The sequence below is a fragment of the Nicotiana tomentosiformis genome, chromosome 10 (assembly GCF_000390325.3).
Source record: "Nicotiana tomentosiformis chromosome 10, ASM39032v3, whole genome shotgun sequence".
Taxonomy (NCBI): Eukaryota; Viridiplantae; Streptophyta; class Magnoliopsida; order Solanales; family Solanaceae; genus Nicotiana; species Nicotiana tomentosiformis.
The window spans coordinates 14570898-14590889 of record NC_090821.1 but is presented as its reverse complement, the minus strand read 5'-3'; the positions used below and the strand labels follow the sequence as shown (position 1 = coordinate 14590889).

The 19992-nt window shown below is 35.9% G+C and overlaps 1 long non-coding RNA gene across 2 annotated transcripts; it reads right to left on the bottom strand.

The window, feature by feature from the left end:
• Positions 1-1481: 1481 nt before the first annotated feature.
• LOC138900486 (uncharacterized) lies at positions 1482-18674 on the bottom strand. 2 transcript variants are annotated; one of them, XR_011411538.1, is made up of 3 exons: positions 18351-18674; positions 17595-17668; positions 1482-1727 (listed from the first exon to the last, which is right to left on the bottom strand). It is a non-coding gene; the product is annotated as an uncharacterized lncRNA (long non-coding RNA). The 2 variants fall into 2 exon arrangements; XR_011411537.1 differs by lacking the exon at positions 1482-1727 and adding an exon at positions 16171-16588.
• Between the last annotated feature and the right edge of the window lie 1318 nt (positions 18675-19992).

Here is a 19992-nt window from a genome sequence, read left to right as displayed (position 1 = left end):
CAAAATTTTGCGACGTGCCTCGGATCTTCACAAGTACAACAGGCCCTCGATTGATGTGTCTACTGACTCTGGAACTGACCCTGTCGAACAAAATAACCACCCTGATAACTCTGAATTGGAGGTACACCAACCGAAGCTGAAGGTGCACTGTATGCTAACTGCTCACGATGAGACCTATAAGAACCACGGCTGCCCAAAACACCGTGTGATACCTGAAGTGCTGACTGAATATGCTAGGATGGCCTCTACCAAATGAACCCCTATATAGCCTGATACCATAAGTAAGTCTATCTATGAATCTCCTCACCCTCTCCCTCTCAGTAGGGAGAAAGACCACTGCATGGCAATATAAATCTACAAATCTGGTTTCGTACTGGATAACAGTCATGCTACCCTGCTGGAGGCGCTTAAATTAGCTACAGTAGTCCTCTCTCAGAGTGAAGGGGGTGAACTTCTCCAAGAATAGCTGTGAGAACTGATCCCAAGTGAGTGGAGGTGAACCTGCTGGTCTTCCCCGAACATACTACTGCCACCACGTCTTGGTTGAGCCATGCATATAAAATACTGCAAAGTGTCGACTCCATTGGACTCCACTATGCCTATGTTATGTAACACATCATGGCAACGGTCTAAGAAATCCTATGGGTCCTCAGAAGGTGTACTACCAAATCAAATAGGAAATAGTTTGGCAAACTTATCCAATATTTTCAACCCCTTAGACGACATCGCGAGTCCCTCCCTGGACTATATAGCAATAACAGACTGAATCGCTTTAACTGTCGAAGTCTGATATCTGTGAGCCATCTGTACTGGAGTGAGAGTAGCGGGAGTCTGAGCTCCTCCCCCAGCCTGAGAGACGGTTGGTGCCATAGGGATCATATTGGCGTGCGTCACACTCTCCATAAGGCCCACTAGGTGGACTAAAGCATCCTGAAGTACTGGGGTAGCAATTAACCCCTCCAGGACCTGAGCTGATCCAATTGGCGTAGTCTGAACAGGGATCTCCTCCTCATGATCGATCGGAGGATCTGCAATAGGTGCTACTGCGCGTGCTCTAGGCTGAGCTCTGCCTATCTCTGGCCCTACTTTGGCCCCGGCCCCTACCCCTGGTAGTGGTTGCGACCTGGGGCTCTGGCTCCTGATCTACAGTAGATTTTATGCTTATCCTCACTATCTGTGAGAGAACAAGAATAGAATCATTCAAACTTCAGCAATAGAATAAAGTCTCATGATAGAGAAAGAAAGATGTGAAATTTTCCTAAAGCCTTATAGCCTCTAGAAGATGAGTACAAACGTCTCCGTACAGATTCTCCAGACTCTACTAAGCTTTCTCATGACTCGTGAGACCTAGGCAACCTAGTGCTCGGATACCAACTTGTCATGATCCGGAATCCCAACTACGGGGCCGTGATAGCGCCTAATACCGAATACCAGGCAAGCCAACACAACAGATAATGTAAAATAAAGAAAAGAAATAAATATATGATAATTGATCAATAGCATAACATAGACCAACCAAGACCTGGTGTCATAAGTACATGAGAGTCTAGATCAATCTAAATACAAGGTTTCTAATGAAATACAACACTGTCCGAAATCAAATGGAAACAATACAGTAGAAATAGGAAAATGACTCTAGGGTCTGCGAACGGGGTTTAACTCTGCCTCAAATCACTGACTGATATCCGCTAAGTACCTCTCAGAACTCCACTGGTACCAACATCAATCTGCAAAAGAAGTGCAGAAGTATAGTATGAGTACAACCGACCCAATGTACTCAGTAAATATCGAGCCTAACCCTGACGCGGTAGTGACGAGGCTATGACAAGACACTTACTAACAATCTGTGCGCATATATATATATATATATATATATATATATATATATATATATATATATATGAAGCAACGGAAATAACAAGTAAAGCATTAAAAGAAATAACGGGGTGGGGGCATATAAAAGGGTAATAACTAGAATAATAAGTACAGAATCACCAAGTATGTCTCTTTTCGAAATAAGCAACAAAACCGCCAAATTAAACTCATAACTCAAGTATTAAGTAAAAGCAATGAAATCATCAAATGGCACGACATCACCCTTCGTGCTTTTACTCTCGTCCTCACCATATAATATAAATGCAAGTATGCATGTGCACATCATCACCCTTCGTGCTTTTACTCTCGTCCTCACCATATAATATAAATGCAAATATGCATGTGCACATCATCACCCTTCGTGCTTTTACTCTCGTCCTCACCATATAATATAAATGCAAGTATGCATGTGCATATCATCACCCTTCGTGCTTTTACTCTCATCCTCACCATATAATATAAATGCAAGTATGTATGTGCACGACATCACCCTTGGTGCTTTAGCCTCACGTTCACTCAAGCAATGATATCAATATGTAAATATGTCATGGAGACACCCTTTAAGCTTTTCACTCTTCCTCACCAAGCAATAATAATGATAGCATCAAGGACAATGATAGAATTTTGGAAGCTCCAAGGCCATTTACAAGATCTCAAGCTAAAGAGTTGCACTCTAAGGTTGCTGGACTTCAATGGCAAATAAAGAAGCTTTTAATTGTAGAGGAAGAGCTCAAGCCCAAAGTAGATGAATTATCCAAGTTTTACAATTATTTGGTGATCCAAATTGAAGTCCAAGAGGAGGAAGATTGGGCCACCAAATCAGCCATTGAAGTCCACCAAAGGGGCTCAAAATGAGCTTAAAAGAGGTCCAAAAGGGGGTGTTTCAAAAGGAGCCCAATTGGAGTCCAAATCAATGGCCCAAACTAGTAGTTTTAAGGTCCAAATCTGCCCCAAAGGGATTTGGCCGCCCCCACCTAATTGTAATGACTTTTCTTACTCCTTAGCAATCACCCTACCTAATTGTAATGACTTTTTATGCCTTAGCAACCACCCTACCTAATTTTAAGGACTTTTTGTGCCTTAGTACTCCTATAAATAAGGAGTTCTTCTCATTCATTGAGACACTTCATTATTGATTAAGTATATCATACTTTGAGAGTTCTTTTGAACCTTTGTTACTTGTGCTTTGAGATTTATCTTTCAACCTTTACTAGTTCATAGTTCAAGGTAGTAAGATTACTTCTCTATTGTGATATCTTTGATTCCTTTGTGGTATTCTTAGAAGGCGGTTAATACTAGTTATTAATTGTTATCTCAAGTTACTCGTAAAGCGGTCAAGATCCGAATCTATTATTTTGATTTGCTTTTAAGTAAAGGCGTTTGATTTCTTCAATAAATCAAGACGTTGTTGCTTTGATCTTGTCAAGGCTATAGAACTTGCGTTCTTGGAAGTTCTTGAAATTCTTTCCTTGAATTTTCCCATATCCTTTATTTTCTGCCCTTTTGTTCTAGTTGCTCAATTCCTTATTGTTATTGCTTTCGCATTTACTTTTCAAATTCTTACTCTAGTTTGGATTCCGAACCTTGTCATTATCAAGTGGTATCAGAGCGGTTCTATCAAGGTTTCATTCTTGATAATTCTGGGGATTTCTTGAATACTAAGAGCAAAAAAAAAAAAAAGTTAAAAAAAAAACAAAAAAAAACAAATGAAAATCAATTTTAAAAAACAAAAATTGCTTGCTCTCTAGGAACTTTCTTTTGTATCTAATTTATTTCCAAAAACTATCAAAGGAAATAAGAAGAGGGGATCCTAGATTTCTAAGATAAGACAAAAATTCAATTTTTCTTACTCTTTCTAATCTAAATATATAATCATTTCCTTTTTGTTTGTGTCTTGTTTCAACCGAGCCTAATAGTTCTAGAATTTGGTTCTTCTTTCATTTGTTCCCCAAAAATCTATATTTTACTACTAAGAACTTTATACGAGTTGGGTTTAACTATAAATCTACAAAGTATTTCGTTCAAAGGTTATTTCGAGAGAGAAAAAAAGGCAAAGTGTGTGTGAGAATAATTGAGAAAAAATTCAATTTTCTGATACAGTTTAATTATTTAAGATGTCACATACAAGTAGTGATGATAAACGAAGGGTTCTTCAAGAAGCCGAAATCAAAGCAAGAAATTATTCTACCTTGCAAGCTATGCATCAACAATTCGAAAGGTGAAATTTGCAACTCCAAGAGATGAGGGACACCATTGCTGAGCAAAATGATACAATAGCTGAACTTAGAAGGAAAAATAATGTTAGGCCCCAAGCTAGGAGAAATGTACCCCTTGCTCCCATTGTAAATCAAGAAAATCCAATAGATAATTTTAATGATATCGATTTTGATAGGGTGGGAAGAGATAGAAGGGGACAAAGAGGTAGAGTAGAAGATGATAATATAAGCAGTATAAAGATGAAGATGCCATCTTTCAAGGGATCCAGACTTGTACCTTGATTGGGAGAGAAAGGTTGAAGCCATATTTGACTGTCACAACTACTCTGAGGGTAAGAAGGTTAAACTTGCTATTGTTGAGTTTTTTGACTATACTGCTATTTGGTGGAAAAAGCTTACTAGGGACAGATTGCAAGAAGGACAAGCACCGATTGCTACTTGGGCTGAGATGAAGAGGGTGATGAGAAAGAGATTCATACCATCACACTTTCAAAGAGAGCTACAACAACGCCTTCAAACATTGAAGCAAGGGTCCATGTCTGTGGATGAGTACTTTAAGGCTATGGATATGGCTATGATCCAAGCTAATTATATGGAGGAAGAAGAGGCTACAATGGCTAGGTTTTTAAATGGTTTAAATAAAGAAATAACGGATGTAGTAGAATTACAACAATATGTAACAATAGATGAGTTAGTTGATTTGTCTATAAAGGTAGAAAATCAAAATAAAAGAAAGCAAGCTAGCTCATGGAAAGGTCGGTCAAACACCATCTCCAAGAAGCCATGGTCGAATCAAGAGATGAAGAGTTCTTCTAGAGCTCAAGAAGACAAGGATAAAGGTAAATTTGAGAACAAAGAGGGAGGTAAAACCTTTAACCCTAAACCTTTTACACCTTCTAGTTCTATTCAGTGTCATAAATGTAAAGGAAGGGGACATATGACGCATGAATGTCCAAGTAGAAGAAACATCATTCTTAGAGAAGATGGAGGATATGAGAGTGAAAAAAGTGAGGGAGAAGAAGAGGGAGATGTGAGTAATGATGATGATATAGATCTACCTAATGATGGCATGATTGGGGTAGTTAGGAGGATTATGACTATCAATTTGGGAAGCAATAGTGAAGAACAAAGGGAGAATATATTCCATACTAGGTGTGAGATAAAGGGGAAAACTTGTTCTATGATCATTGATAGTGATAGTTGTGCTAATGTGGTGAGTTCATACTTTGTGGAAAAATTGGGACTTGCATGCATGAAACACCCTACTCCCTATAGACTCCAATGGTTAAATGATAGTGATGAACTAAAGGTAAACAAACAATGCATGATTTCATTCAATGTTGGTAGATATGAGGATGATATTCTTTGTGACATAGTCCCTATGCAAGCTTGTCATATCTTGCTGGGTCGTCCTTGACAGTATGATAGGAATATTTTTCATGATGGAAGGAAGAATAGATATTATCTTGAGCTAAATGGCAGGAAATTTACTCTTGCACCTTTATCTCCTTCTCAAGTGTTTGAAGATCAAAAGAGATTAAGGAAAACAATGGGAAAACCAAGGGGAGGGATAAAAAGTGAGCTTGAGGAAATAGAAAAGAAAGAAGGCCAAGAGTTGGAAAAAAAGAGAGATGGCCGAGAGAAAGAGAGAGAGGGCAACAATTTGAGAGAAGAGATAAAAAGGGGCTTGAATGAAAAAATAGAAAGTCTTGGTGAGAGGAAAGAGGCTAAGGAAATAAAAAAAAGAGTTTTTATATAAAAGTCAAAGAGTGTTTAAATACAAGAAAAGAGGGGTTGCCCATAATACTACTTACTTACAAAGAAGTTTTGATTAATTCTGAGTTACTAACTTCTTCTTTGCCAAGTAGTATTTCTTCTCTTTTGCAGGATTTTGAAGATGTCTTTCCTGAAGATATTCCTAATGGATTGCCACCTTTACGTGGCATTGAGCATCAAATTGATTTCGTGCCTGGATCACAAATCCCAAATAGGCCTGCTTATAGGAGTAATCCAGAAGAGACAAAAGAGCTTTAAAGGCAAGTTGAGGAGCTGCTTGAGAAAGGCTTTGTGAGAGAGAGCATGAGCCCTTGCTCTATTCCCGTCCTATTGGTACCCAAAAAGGATCGAACTTGGAGGATGTGCGTGGATTGTAGAGCAATCAATAAGATAACGGTAAAGTATCGCCATCCTATTCCTCGTCTTGATGACATGTTGGATCAATTACATGGATCCAAAATCTTTTCTAAAATTGATCTAAAAAGTGGTTACCATCAGATTCGAATGAATCCTGGAGATGAATGGAAAACTGCTTTTAAGACCAAATATGGGCTTTATGAGTGGTTAGTTATGCCTTTTGGCTTGACTAATGCACCTAGCACTTTCATGAGATTAATGAATCATATCTTTAAGGATTTTCATGGAAAATTTGTTGTGGTGTACTTCGATGATATCTTGATCTTTTCTAACACTTTAGAAGAGCATGTAGAACACCTAAAACAAGTTTTTGAAGTTCTTAGAAGGCAACTCTTATTTGCTAATCTTAAAAAGTGTACTTTTTGTGTGGATCGTGTGATTTTCTTGGATTTTGTGGTTAGTTCTAAAGGAGTTGAGGTTGATGAAGAGAAAATTAAAGCAATAAAAGAATGGCCAAAACTTAAGAGTGTAACTGAAGTTAGGAGTTTTCATGGACTTGCTAGTTTTTATAGGAGGTTTGTGAGAGACTTTAGCACCATTGCTTCTCCTTTAACTGAAGTTATTAAAATGGATAAGATTTTTACATGGGGAAAAGAACAAGATGATTCTTTTAACTTGTTGAAAGAAAAGTTATGTTCTGCTCCATTGTTACAATTACCTGATTTTTCTAAATCTTTTGAAATTGAATGCGATGCTTCTGGCAAAGGAATAGGTGCTGTTTTGATGCAAGATTCTAAACCTATTGCCTACTTTAGTGAGAAATTGAGTGGAGACACATTGAACTATTCCACTTATGAGAAAGAGCTATATGTTTTGGTAAGGGCTTTAGCCACATGGCAACATTACTTGTGGCCAAGAGAGTTTGTCATTAAAACTGACCATGAATCCTTGAAATACTTGAAGAGTCAAGGTAAGCTTAGTAGAAGGCATGCTAAGTGGGTTGAATTCATTGAAACTTTTTCTTATGTAATTTCTTACAAACAAGGGAAAGAGAATGTTGTTGCGGATGCACTTTCAAGAAGGCATGTCTTAGTTTCTACCCTGACTTCTAAATTGATGGGTTTTGATCAAATCAAGGGAATTTATGCTAATGATGTTGATTTTGGCAAGATTTTTGCAGATTATAAGTTGGGTCCTTTTGAGAGGTTTAACCTCTAAGATGGGTTTCTCTTTAAGGAAAATAAGTTGTGTATCCCTAATTGCTCTTTACGTGAAGTATTTGTAAGGGAAGCACATTGTGGAGGGCTTATGGGTCACTTTGGAGTCCCAAAGACGCTAGACATACTTGCTAAAAATTTCTTTTGGCCTGGAATGAGAAAAGATATTGAAAGAATATGTGCAGAGTGTTTGGAATGTAAACAAGCTAAATCTAAAGTGTTACCACATGGTCTTTACACGCCACTACCTGTTCCTACTTCACCTTGGATTGATATTTCTATGGATTTTGTGTTAGGTTTGCCTAGAACAAGGTATGGTTAGGATAGTATATATGTTGTGGTAGATAGGTTCTCCAAAATAGCTCGTTTTATTCCTTGTTTAAAGACTAATGATGCTTCACATGTTGCTGATATTTTTGTAAAAGAAGTTGTCAAATTGCATGGTATACCTAGAACTATTGTTAGTGATAGGGATGCTAAGTTTTTGAGCCACTTTTGGCGTGTATTTTGGGGGAAGTTAGGCACTAAATTGTTGTTTTCTACTTCTTGTCACCCACAAACTGATGGACAAACTGAAGTAGTTAATAGAACCTTAGGAAACATGTTTAGGGCTGTTTTGAAAGGTAAATTAACTTCTTGGGAAGCTCACTTACCTATGATTAAATTTGCTTACAATAGAACAATCCGTTCTTCTACAGGTATGTCTCCTTTTGAGGTTATTTATGGTTTTAATCCCTTCACTCCCCTTGATTTATTACCATTACCTACTAATGATATTGTTAATCTTGATGGTAGGATAAAGGCTGAGATGATGAAAAAAATTCATGAACAAACAAGGCTTGCAATTGAGAAGAAAAATGATCAAACTGCCTTGAGAAAGAATAAGGGTTGAAAACAAGTAATTTTTAAACCTGGAGATTTAGTTTGGGTTCAATTTAGAAAGGAGAGATTTCCATCCAAAAGGAAGTCAAAGTTGCACCCTAGAGGAGATGGCCCATTTCAAGTCCTTGAAAGGATTGGAGACAATGCTTACAAGCTGGACCTACCTGGTAAGTTCCAAGTAAGTGCTACATTCAATGTTGCTGACTTGTCTTTGTTTGATGTAGGATCGAATTCGGGGACGAATTCTTTTCAAGAATGATAGCATCAAGGACAAGGATAGAATTTTGGAAGATCCAAGGCCATTTACAAGATCTCAAGCTAAAGAGTTGCACTCTAAGGTTGCTGGACTTCAATGGCAAATAAAGAAGCTTTTAATTGTAGAGGAAGAGCTCAAGCCCAAAGTAGATGAATAATCCAAGTTTTACAATTATTTGGTGATCCAAATTGAAGTCCAAGAGGAGGAAGATTGGGCCACCAAATCAGCCCTTGAAGTCCACCAAAGGGGCTCAAAATGAGCTTAAAAGAGGTCCAAAAGGGGGTGTTTCAAAGGGAGCCCAATTGGAGTCCAAATCAATAGCCCAAACTAGTAGTTTTAAGGTCCAAATCTGCCCCAAAGGGATTTGGCCGCCCCCCACCTAATTGTAATGATTTTTCTTACTCCTTAGCAATCACCCTACCTAATTGTAATGACTTTTTATGCCTTAGCAACCACCCTACCTAATTTTAAGGACTTTTTGTGCCTTAGTACTCCTATAAATAAGGAGTTCTTCTCATTCATTGAGACACTTCATTATTGATTAAGTATATCATACTTTGAGAGTTCTTTTGAACCTTTGTTACTTGTGCTTTGAGATTTATCTTTCAACCTTTACTAGTTCATAATTAAAGGTAGTAAGATTACTTCTCTATTGTGATATCTTTGATTCCTTTGTGGTATTATTAGAAGGCGATTAATACTAGTTATTAATTGTTGTCTCAAGTTACTCGTAAAGTAGTCAAGATCCGAATCTATTATTTTGATTTGCTTTTAAGTAAAGGCGTTTGATTTCTTCAATAAATCAAGATGTTGTTGCTTTGATCTTGTCAAGGCTATAGAACTTGCGTTCTTGGAAGTTCTTGGAATTCTTTCCTTGAATTTTTCCATATCCTTTATTTTCTGCCCTTTAGTTCTAGTTGCTCAATTCCTTATTGTTATTGCTTCCGCATTTACTTTTTAAATTCTTACTCTAGTTTGGATTCCCGACCTTGTCGTTATCAAATAATAACCCAAAGTATCAAGCAAGATGGGAAGAAATTTTCAACTTCAACCGTGGTGCTAAAGTAAGCAATTTCAACTTTCAATATCACTACTACTTCAAAATAAGCAATAAACACGGAAGCAAACAATTAAAGAGTAATAATCTAACTAAGACATGGAAGGCATAGTAAATAAAACAACACGGTAATAAGATAAGTTCCACCCCCATATTTTAACCCATGACAACACATATATACTTGTCACCTTGCGCATACCATGTCCCCACGCATAATTCACATAATAAATAAACTAACAAGTCCTAATTCCCTCAAGTCAAAGTTAACCGTGACATTTACATCTTTCTGCAACAAAATCAATGTTTAATCACGACTTTCTCTTTAGAATAAGTCTCCAAACTAATCAAATATAGCCAAATATAGTTCGAATAATTCAAAATAAGTTTTAGAAACTACCCACGAGTGAAAAAGGTTCAATATTTAACTAAATTAAAAAAGTCAATAAAAGTCAACATCGGGCTCACTTGGTCAAAATACGCGATTCAGACCAAATTTTAATTACCCATTCACCCCCGAGCCCGGTTATGTGATTTATTTTGATATCTGACCTCAATTCAAGGTCTAAATCTCAATTTCTCCCATTTCCTACCTTCTACCCAAAACCCCTAATTTCTACTTTAAAATCACAAAATTTAAGATTAAAAAATTAATGGGTGATTATGGAAATAAATCAAACTAGTTAAAAAGCACTTACCAATGAAGTTGAGATGAAAATCTCTTTAAAAACCTCTCTAGTCCAAGCTCTAGGTTTCAAAAATGAGGAAAAATAATGAAATCCCACCTTAGATATTTTTTTTATACTGGCGTCAGGTGTTCTTCACGTTCGCGAAGCACCTGCTGCGTTCGTGAAGCACCTACCATGTTCGCGAAATGCAAAAAACTGTTGGCCTTCACGTTCACGAGGTCCTCATCGCGTTTGCGAAGGCACTTCCCAGCCAAGCCTCCGCGTTCCCATCCCATGTGTCACATTTGCGATGAAGGACCACCTGTCTTCCCCAGACACTCCCCAACCCAACGCGGTCGCGTAGGGTCTGCCGCGTTCAAGAAGGCCAATTCCTTTCCCCCCAAAAAAACTTCACGTTCGCGACCTATCTCTTGCATTCGCATAGCTTATCCAGCCCAGCCCCAGCCCTAAAATTCTCCTTCGCTTTCACGAGAGTGGTTTCCCAATTGCGAAGAACTTGGACATCAGCAGAAAAACCAGCAAACACACAAGGCCAAAAATGATTTGAAACTCACCCGAGCCCCTCCTCCCTGGGATCCAATCCAAACATTCACACAAGTGTAATAACATCATATAAACTTGCTCGCTACCTCAAATCATCAAAATAACATCAAATAACAAGAATCGATCCTCAAAACTCAAGATTTCAACTTGAAAAACTCATTTTTATGATCTTTCATATAATGCATCGAAACGCGCTCAGGTTATCCCGGACCCCAACCAGACATGCGTACAAGTCCAAAAATATCATACAAATCTACCAGAATTGTCAAAATACCGATCCGAGGTCGTTTACCAGAAATATTTATCGTGGTCAACTTTAGTTATTTTTAAAGACTAAAATCACATTTTCTTCAAAATTTTACTTAAAAGCTTTCCGAAAAGTGACACGGACCACACACGCAAATCAATAAATTTCAAATAAGGTATGATAGGTCTCGAAACATGGAGATTAAGGCTAGTACTCAAAACGACCTATCGAGTCGTTACAAAAGGAAACCAAGCAGCTCAGGGAAGAGTTGAAAAAAGCCAGAGAGGCTCATGCGTAGAAGATTGCTACTCTTGTGAAGGCCTTGACCCCCTCTACCTTTCACCCTTGACCTTGGTCCTTTTCCCCATGTCGTGTGTCTAATTCTAGTTGTCGATGGTGCCATGTCTTTCCTTTTATGTCTAGTTCTGATCAGGGCTCGTGGCTTAATTTGGCACTACTAAATGAATTCTATTATGTTGCTTACATATTTCTCACATGGTTAATATCATCATCATCGTTCATTTTGCTTTGATTTTTCTTGTGCTTGTTGTGTAGCGTCACTGACCATGAATCTTGTATTATATGATTGCTTAGTTTATCTTAAAGTTGTTTTAATTTTTTTCCGATGATACCAAAAAGGGAAAGATAGAGTGGCGGGGGGGGGGGGGGGGTTGTCTATTCTCAACAATTGATGTTTGTTTAAACGATGTTGTTTTTGTTTAAATATATTACCACCGGGTTTATGAGCACAAAGTTTGTCATCATTAAAAAGGAGAAATTTATGAGGTTTGAGTTTTAATGATTAACAAGTGTGTGAAATAGACATGTACTAAGAACAAGGTTCTCACAGCATCTGCTGAAGGTCCTTACATGGTAGTAATGTTTTATACAAATTTACTGCAGTCCGATATTGCTGGTAAGGACACTTGATGCGATAAGGGTTGTTGCCTAAGGATATCTGGCAGATACGAGTTACAAGATTTGTGGAGTCCTTATGATTTCAGGACTTGTAAGTAAGCGAGAGTTTGACTACGCGTAGGACTCCCAAAGATCTTGGAGTAGTGGGAAGTTAAATACCTTGCCTATGGACTATTGAAGACTATTCTTTTACACCTTGACAAAAGAGCAATAGCAATTTTAGTTTAGCACGCACGTCAAGTCTCTCATCAAGTTTGTTCTGAAAGTAATTTTTTTTCACTTGAGTTAGTTTAGCTTATGTATATTAGGAGATTGAGTTGTAATCACAATGTCATTCAAACAATTTTAGATGGAGTATTGTCTAAGTTTGCAAGTTAGAGTAACTTTTAATCTTCATACAATAAGTAGAAGTAGGAGAAGTGTAAAGGTGTATTAGGTTACAAGTGTTGTAATTAATACATTTGGCTCTAGTGAAGTTGAAGTATAAATCCTATGTGGTAGGTAAGGGTGGCATGTGGGCCGATCCAGGCCCGGGACCGGCCCGGGACCGCGGACCATGTGGGCTTCTGGGCCTAAACGGTCCTTAACCGGTTAGAACCGGGACCGTGGAGGTGGGCCGGTCTTCTGGGCCAGTCCTTCACAAAAAGACCGCAAGACCAGGACCGTGCCGGTCCTTGGCGGGCCTAAACGGTCCCAAACGGTCCCAACGGTCAGATTTTAAAAAAAACAAAAAATTTCCCGTTTGGGCATTTAAAAACTAGTCATTTGGTCTGCGAAAAATAGTTGTTGGCTATTTGCAAAATAGCCATTTAACCCCCCAAACTTTGTTTTAACCCTAAACTTTTTATAATTATACTTTTTCCCTATTTTCAACTATAAATACCCTCTCATTCTTTTATTTTTCTCACAAAATCATCAATCTCTCTCTAATTTTCTTCTATAATTGCTACTATTGCTAACTTTATTGTTACAATTTGTGAAACAATTATAAAATTGGTGAATTGAAGTCTTCAAGTCTTCAACAATAATCAATTTTTAACAAGTTATTCGTCAATTCGATAAACTCGTTCCAACTCTTAATTTTTAATATTATAGTTTTGTTTGTTTTATTTATTTTCTATTATTTGATTAATTGGGGGAGGGACTTTGGCTAGACACATATTGGTACACCCTCAAGATAAAGTCAAATATCTTCGAATGAAAGCCTTGGTCGAGGGGACAAGTGTACCTACTCCTAGTCAGGCTGACCCTAGTACCAGGTCAAATCAATTTCAACCGGAAATTAACACTGTTACCGGTGGTATTTTATATTATGATCCAAAAAAAGATCGGGAAGAATTGACAAAAATGGTTACTGTTATGTGTTTACCCTATAGTTTTTCTTCTAACCCTCACTTTGTGCATTATATTAGAAATATTTTTAATCCTACTTATAAAGGTTTTGTTCGCACAACCATAAAGAGCATTATTTATAAATATAAACATGAATATGAACAATATCTGCGCTATTTATTTACTCATATAAATTGTCGTGTTGCTATTACAACTGATATTGGTAGAAGTGGTAATGACTGTGATTACCTTACTGTTACCAGTCATTGGATTGATGAGGATTGGATAATGCAAAAGCGCATTATTGCTTATAGAATAATTAATTCACGTCACACATGGCAGTTTATTGTTAGCACAATTACGGATATTTGTAGATATTTTTGCATTAGTGATAAAATCATGTTAGTTTCAATGGATAATACTACTAGTAACACAAATGATGTAGCCTTGCTTACCACTACACTAAGTCCTGCATTTAGTAACATTTTTCATGTTAGATGTATTTATCATATTTACCATTTAATTGTGGGTGATGATATGAGAATTTTAAATATTGAAATTGAAAAAGTTAAAATGGCTCTTAACTAGCTTTTTTATTCAAACCGTAGAAGTAGACTTAGAGAATATTTTAAAAGATGCGATGAATTTGGCCTAAGAGAAAGAAAGGTTCCTAAACCTTGTCCAACTAGATGGAATTACATGTATGAAAGTTTAGTTATTATATATGAATATAGAAACCTCATAAACTCAACGTTTAATGCTCATGTAAGTGATGATGATGAACACCTTACAAATGCGGATTGGGCTAATATTAAAATACTTGTAGATTTTTTAGAAAAAAATTATTTTGCTACAAACGAATTTTTCGGGCAATATTATCCTACTATTTCTAACTGTTTAGTTTATATTGCAGAACTTGCAAATTTGTTTGCTCATTTTTTAGAGGGTGGGGAAATTTATCAACTTGTTATTGATTTTATGAGAAAAAAGTTTAAAAAATATTTTTTTCATATTCCCCCTATTTATGGTGTTGCTGCCTTGTTAAATCCTACTATAAAATTAGGAAGTCCTCAATTTTGGTATGAAATTATTTATAATGGTTTAGCACTTGAAGAAGAGGAGTTGTCTAAACTTCCGGAAGCAATAGCCTCAATTAAAATAAATGCTCAAACTATTTATAATACTTATCAAGTTGCATTAGATCATGCTAGACCAAATGTTCCAACTCCTTCTTCTTCTGATTCTCAATCATCTAAAAGAACTGCGGGAGTAAGAGAACTTAGTGCCTGGGCAGGGTTCGGGGGTTCTCAAGGTTCTACTACTAGTGAATTTTCACAACTAAATGAGCTTGAAATTTATTTGTCACAGGGAATTGAGGAAGTAAATCCCGACGGCTCCTTTAATATTTTGGAATGGTGGAAGGACAAAGAAAAGCACTTTCCGATTATTTCAAGGATGGCCCGAGACATTTTAACTATTCAAGCTTCAATAGTGGCATCAGAGCTTTCAGTCAAGCAAGACTTCAACTCGGTGATTATAGAGCGTCTATGAGGGGGAGCTTGGAAAAATCAGTACTTTTCAGAGATTGGATCCGTTCGGAAAGAAGAAATTTTGGACTTGCTGAATCACAACCAGAGGTAGACGAAGCATACGAAGAAATACTAGCTGAACTTGCGGAGGATTCTGCTTCGCCCGGAAGCGGTGATGACCAAGCTTCTTTTCCGCCACCACCAACGAAAATTCCTCCGGACATTAATGGACTTATGAAGTTTGTAAGAGATACCATGTAACTTGTATGAACAAAAATTAGTATGTATTATGTAACTTGTATTTTGGCACATCTTGATTAGTTTCTTTTTCTTCTCAATGGTGGTATTAGCACCTTGTTGTGCTCATTCCATAGGAGGGAGGAAGACAAAGAAAGATATTGCCATATTTTTTTAATGCTATAATAAAATTATAACGCATTGCTTTGAATATCTCTTTACAATATTTTTGTCTTTAAATTTGAATTAAAAAACTTAGCTCACAATTCTATAATATAACTAGTGAAATTCTCCCGCTTCGCGCGGTCATCACAGAAAATAGTAAATATGTCATATGATCGTGTTATAAACTTAATCGAGATAGAAGAGATACAATTATCATGCATTATATACAAATATAAATTCTCTTGTTAGGTACAAAACTCGCAATATCACCAAAAAAAATTAACAAAATTGTATATCAATAAAACAGTAAGTATTTATATAAGTAAAGCCTATAAAAGTCGAAAATAGTATACATTAGTGATTGAATATTGTAGCATTCTCATGGTTGTGCATTGATTCCATATAAAATTATAGAAAGATATACTGTTTGTAAATGAATCTACGAACAATTTCGTACACTTTAGTCTAGAAAGACAAAAAGAAAAGTTACACTATATTCAGGAACAAATTTGTACCAGCAGAACGTAATAGAAACAAATTTAGAGGAATCTAAATGTAATGCAAAAGAACACTGGGAGTTAGATTTTAGAAATTTGATATATAATTGAATACTTTCCAGCTATAACTCATTCCAGATGTTCACAAGACAAACTACAGTTTTCAAGGGCAGAAAGAAAAGAAAAATACTCATTTTTCAGCAGCATAATGCATAAGTCTTCCATGTATTCCTCCTCATTTACTTATGTTTTATCCCTAAACCTTCTATATGATATTAGTCTTATAGTAATCCGTAGCCCTCATTAATAAGATCAAAATAACGTGTGCTTAAAACATATAACTATATTATCCACGCAAGTAGGATAAAAGAAAGCATGTATCATTGCTTCCCAATACGGCAATACAAGCCAATTTTTCTTTGAGCATTGATTTTGTAATCTCATTCTTACATTAAGCGTGACTTTCAACTTCCATTTGAAATATGACTTTTGTGGTCATTCATCAAACTCCTCCATTTAAATTTACATTCTCTGCATTCTGCTTGGTAAACCTCAGTCACACTTTCATCAAAACTTCCAGGTATACTATAATTTTTGGAGCTATGTACCCTAAAAAAAGTCTTCAAACAAATATATTATTCTTTAGCATCAAAAGGAAGCTAAAACTTCTAACTAAATGATTACGAGAACACACACTCTGCAACCTCATGACAAAGAATGCAGACCCTCAAAACCATTTCAGATTTTTTTTATCCTCCTCATTCATCTCGTGTGTATATGCTACTAATATATTCAGAGCTACATTGAACAGGTTCAGAATTAGGAATAAATAGTTATATCCATAAAGTCACAAAATATTTATCAATAAATAAAATGAAGATAAATATTTAATTATGACTACTTATGATAGAAGAATGGTATCGGATAATAAACAATGCAGCGGATGACAGAGTAGTTATTTTCCCTAGCCACTTGCATAATGGCATATAAAATCAGACAATATACTTCATTTATTTATTTATTTGCGCCATCTGATAGATCTTTTTGAGCAAAAAATTGCAAACCAAGTACATGTAATAATCATGGCCCTAGGACATCGTGACATTATCAAGCCATATTTTTCAGAATAAACTCCATATTACTCCACATATTTAGAAAAAAATTCTATATCTTATGTTATAAGCTGGATAGTGGTAATCCGAATTTTCTTTGGAATGTTGTAGAATAGGCAATTGAGCAGTATGAAGAATGAAGTTCTACGAGGAAAAGCAAGACTCATGAAAAACAATTATAAAGGAAAACCAAAGATGAAAACTCCAGTTGAAATGAACTTCAGTGCAAATTCTTTATTTAGGAAGGTATAGACCAGGATTATATAGCATGATTATGAAATAGGATGCATGAATTTATTGAAAAATTAAAGTCAAACATTAAGTTGTTTGCTTCATATGCCAACAAACGAAAAGATTCTTTGAAAGTCCATAGGAAAAAAAAAAGGCTAAAGAAGTATCGAAGATTGACTCATTATATTTAGGCTTAGCATTATATGGCATCACAATCTGATGCCTTCGAATAGAAGAAGCTGAGAACGATCTAGTGACAGAAAGCATCCAATAGAGACACCGCAAAGAAAAATATAAGTTAGAAAATGCGAGCCAAAATTGTTCTTATCTGCAAGCCAGAAAGAATAAAATCTAATGGAGCCATATGCATAACTCCAATAGTACCGAAAGTAATTAAATAGAAGTAGATCTCGATACAAGAAGTTTACTAAAAAAGAAAGAGTGAAGAAGGAAGACATTACCAATTAATGATGATAGAGGCTGATGTTTTGCTCCAGTTACACAAAAAAAATTCGCTTCCAATTTTTAAGCGAATCTGCAAGAAAGTGAAGCCAAGTGACCAAAAGATTGAAATTTTGGTGACGACATATAGTGAAAACACAGTCCAACATCGTTTTCCCTATTAAAATATGAAGAGAGCAAAAAGTGAAGAATATTATACAGCCAAACCTCTCTATAACAGCCTAATTCGTTTCGAATTGTTTTGGCTGCTATAGTGATGTGCTGTTATAGAGGACATATATTATAACATATTATAATATTCGATTCCGAGAATAACTCGGGTTTTATATTTGAAGCAGATATTTTGGATCAAAATTTCTAAATATTCTACAAAAATGTCTGATAAACTAACTATAGAAGGAGTAAAACATCTCATTAATTCAAGCATTGTTCTGGATTGACCATACTGCAAGGTTTATAATATATAAACCTGACAAAAAATGTTTCAAGGAAAGTTAAATGGGGACTACCGAAGAGTTTGAATAATAAATTATCAGTGATAATTATTATGCTCCTATCAAATTATTTAACTCTTCCACAGACAATTCTAATTAGCAAAAAATCAATCTTTAATCGAGCAAATATATATATATTTTTGGTTATGAGAAATCCAACTTAAGCCAATACACAAATTGCCAAAACGTAATAATTGGTGAAAAGGGTGTCGTTTGCACATTGCATATACCATGAAACGAATAAATAGAAAAAGAGTGTACCTTCTCGAAATCTATTGAAGGATCCATGGTGCAACCTAATTATGGCTTTTCGCTATTGCTGGTCCTTTTCATGTTCTCCTTTGCTATTCAATGATGATTATGATGAACGTTAGTATGCCTTGAATTTTAAGCATTATTCTGTAGGTTCATCGCTAATTACAGATCTTTAATCGAAGAGAGGGAAGAGAGATTAATGTTCGAAATTGCCATAATAATTAATGAAAGGAAAAAGACACGGTTTGGTTGAATATGATCGGCTGCCATTATCAATGAAGGAAGTAGAAACGATTTGTTTAAGAAGGTTAATCGGTGGCTTTTCTTTGGGTTTTATTGGTTAATTAATGAGGTAATTGGGTAAAATATTGGAGAAAATCCCATAAAACGGAGAAAAATGGAAAAGGCAATTGCTTGTCAATGAGTCATGCCACGTCACCGGGCTTATGGCCCTGGATTATATAATTATATAGATTTACAAGGAATTGTCTTAGATATTTTTATTACCATCTTTTTTTCTCTAACTTCTATAAAATATTTTTTTAAAAAAATTCGCTGGGCCCACTTAGCCCGTGACCATTAGTTCGTGGGCCCGGTCCCGGGCCGATTCCTACAAAAGGACCACCGAGACCGGGACCGCGAAGCCCGTTTAAATTGCGACCGGTCCGGGACCGGGATCGGCCCACTTAGCCCACTTAAGCCCGGGACCGGCCCACATGCCACCTTTAGTGGTAGGTCATGGTTTTTGCACCTTTAAGGCGGGTAATTTTTCACTTAAAAATTTTTGTCTTTATTTTACTGTTTAGTCTATTTGCGTAAGGAATAAGATAAAAAATCAAGTTCTTTAGTAATTTAAGAAGACACTTAAATTAAAACCATCTGATTTAGATGAATATCAATTTGCCTTTCAAGAATATTTTAACTCCAACTTTCATACAAATGTTGTGGCTTAAGGCAAATAATTGAAACTCTTTCAATGGATGAATAAATTTCTTGTAAAACTTCGTACGTTTCTGATTATCCGTATTGGCATGAAGGATGATGAAAAAATAAAGCTATAATGCGTGTATCAGCAAATGTGTTATTGAAGTGACCAGACATGCGCCTAGTATATATCTCTCTCACAACTAAACACAATAGTGTTCCAGTATAATATGCTACATATTAGAAATCTTACCATGTGAATATTGCTATGAAGTTACAAAATAAATATTGAGTCAGAATTTTTATTAAAGGAACTCAAAATATAAAGAATTAAAAATACATAAAAATTAAGAGAATTTAACATATAATATATATACATTCATTTTTTTTGTCTAACTATACAGTATAATTTTTTAGGCGAATTGACACCTCTTAAACAAAGGTGGTTCCACCACATTAACTACCTACCGGTGTACCTATCTAGTGGTATATTCTATTCACTGTCAAGTGCAAGGTTTAGTGTTTAGGGTTTAATTATTAAGTTGCTTATCAAGGTATTCAAAAAACTTTGCTATTGTATGAGTGACGATATAAATTCTCTTATATTTTGGAGAATAATCCGCATATAGTTTATTCTTCGATACGTCTTTTCAATTTGGATATTGGAATTGAATTGATGACGACACATTTTTATGGTTGAGTAATTTTCACGCATCCATTTATG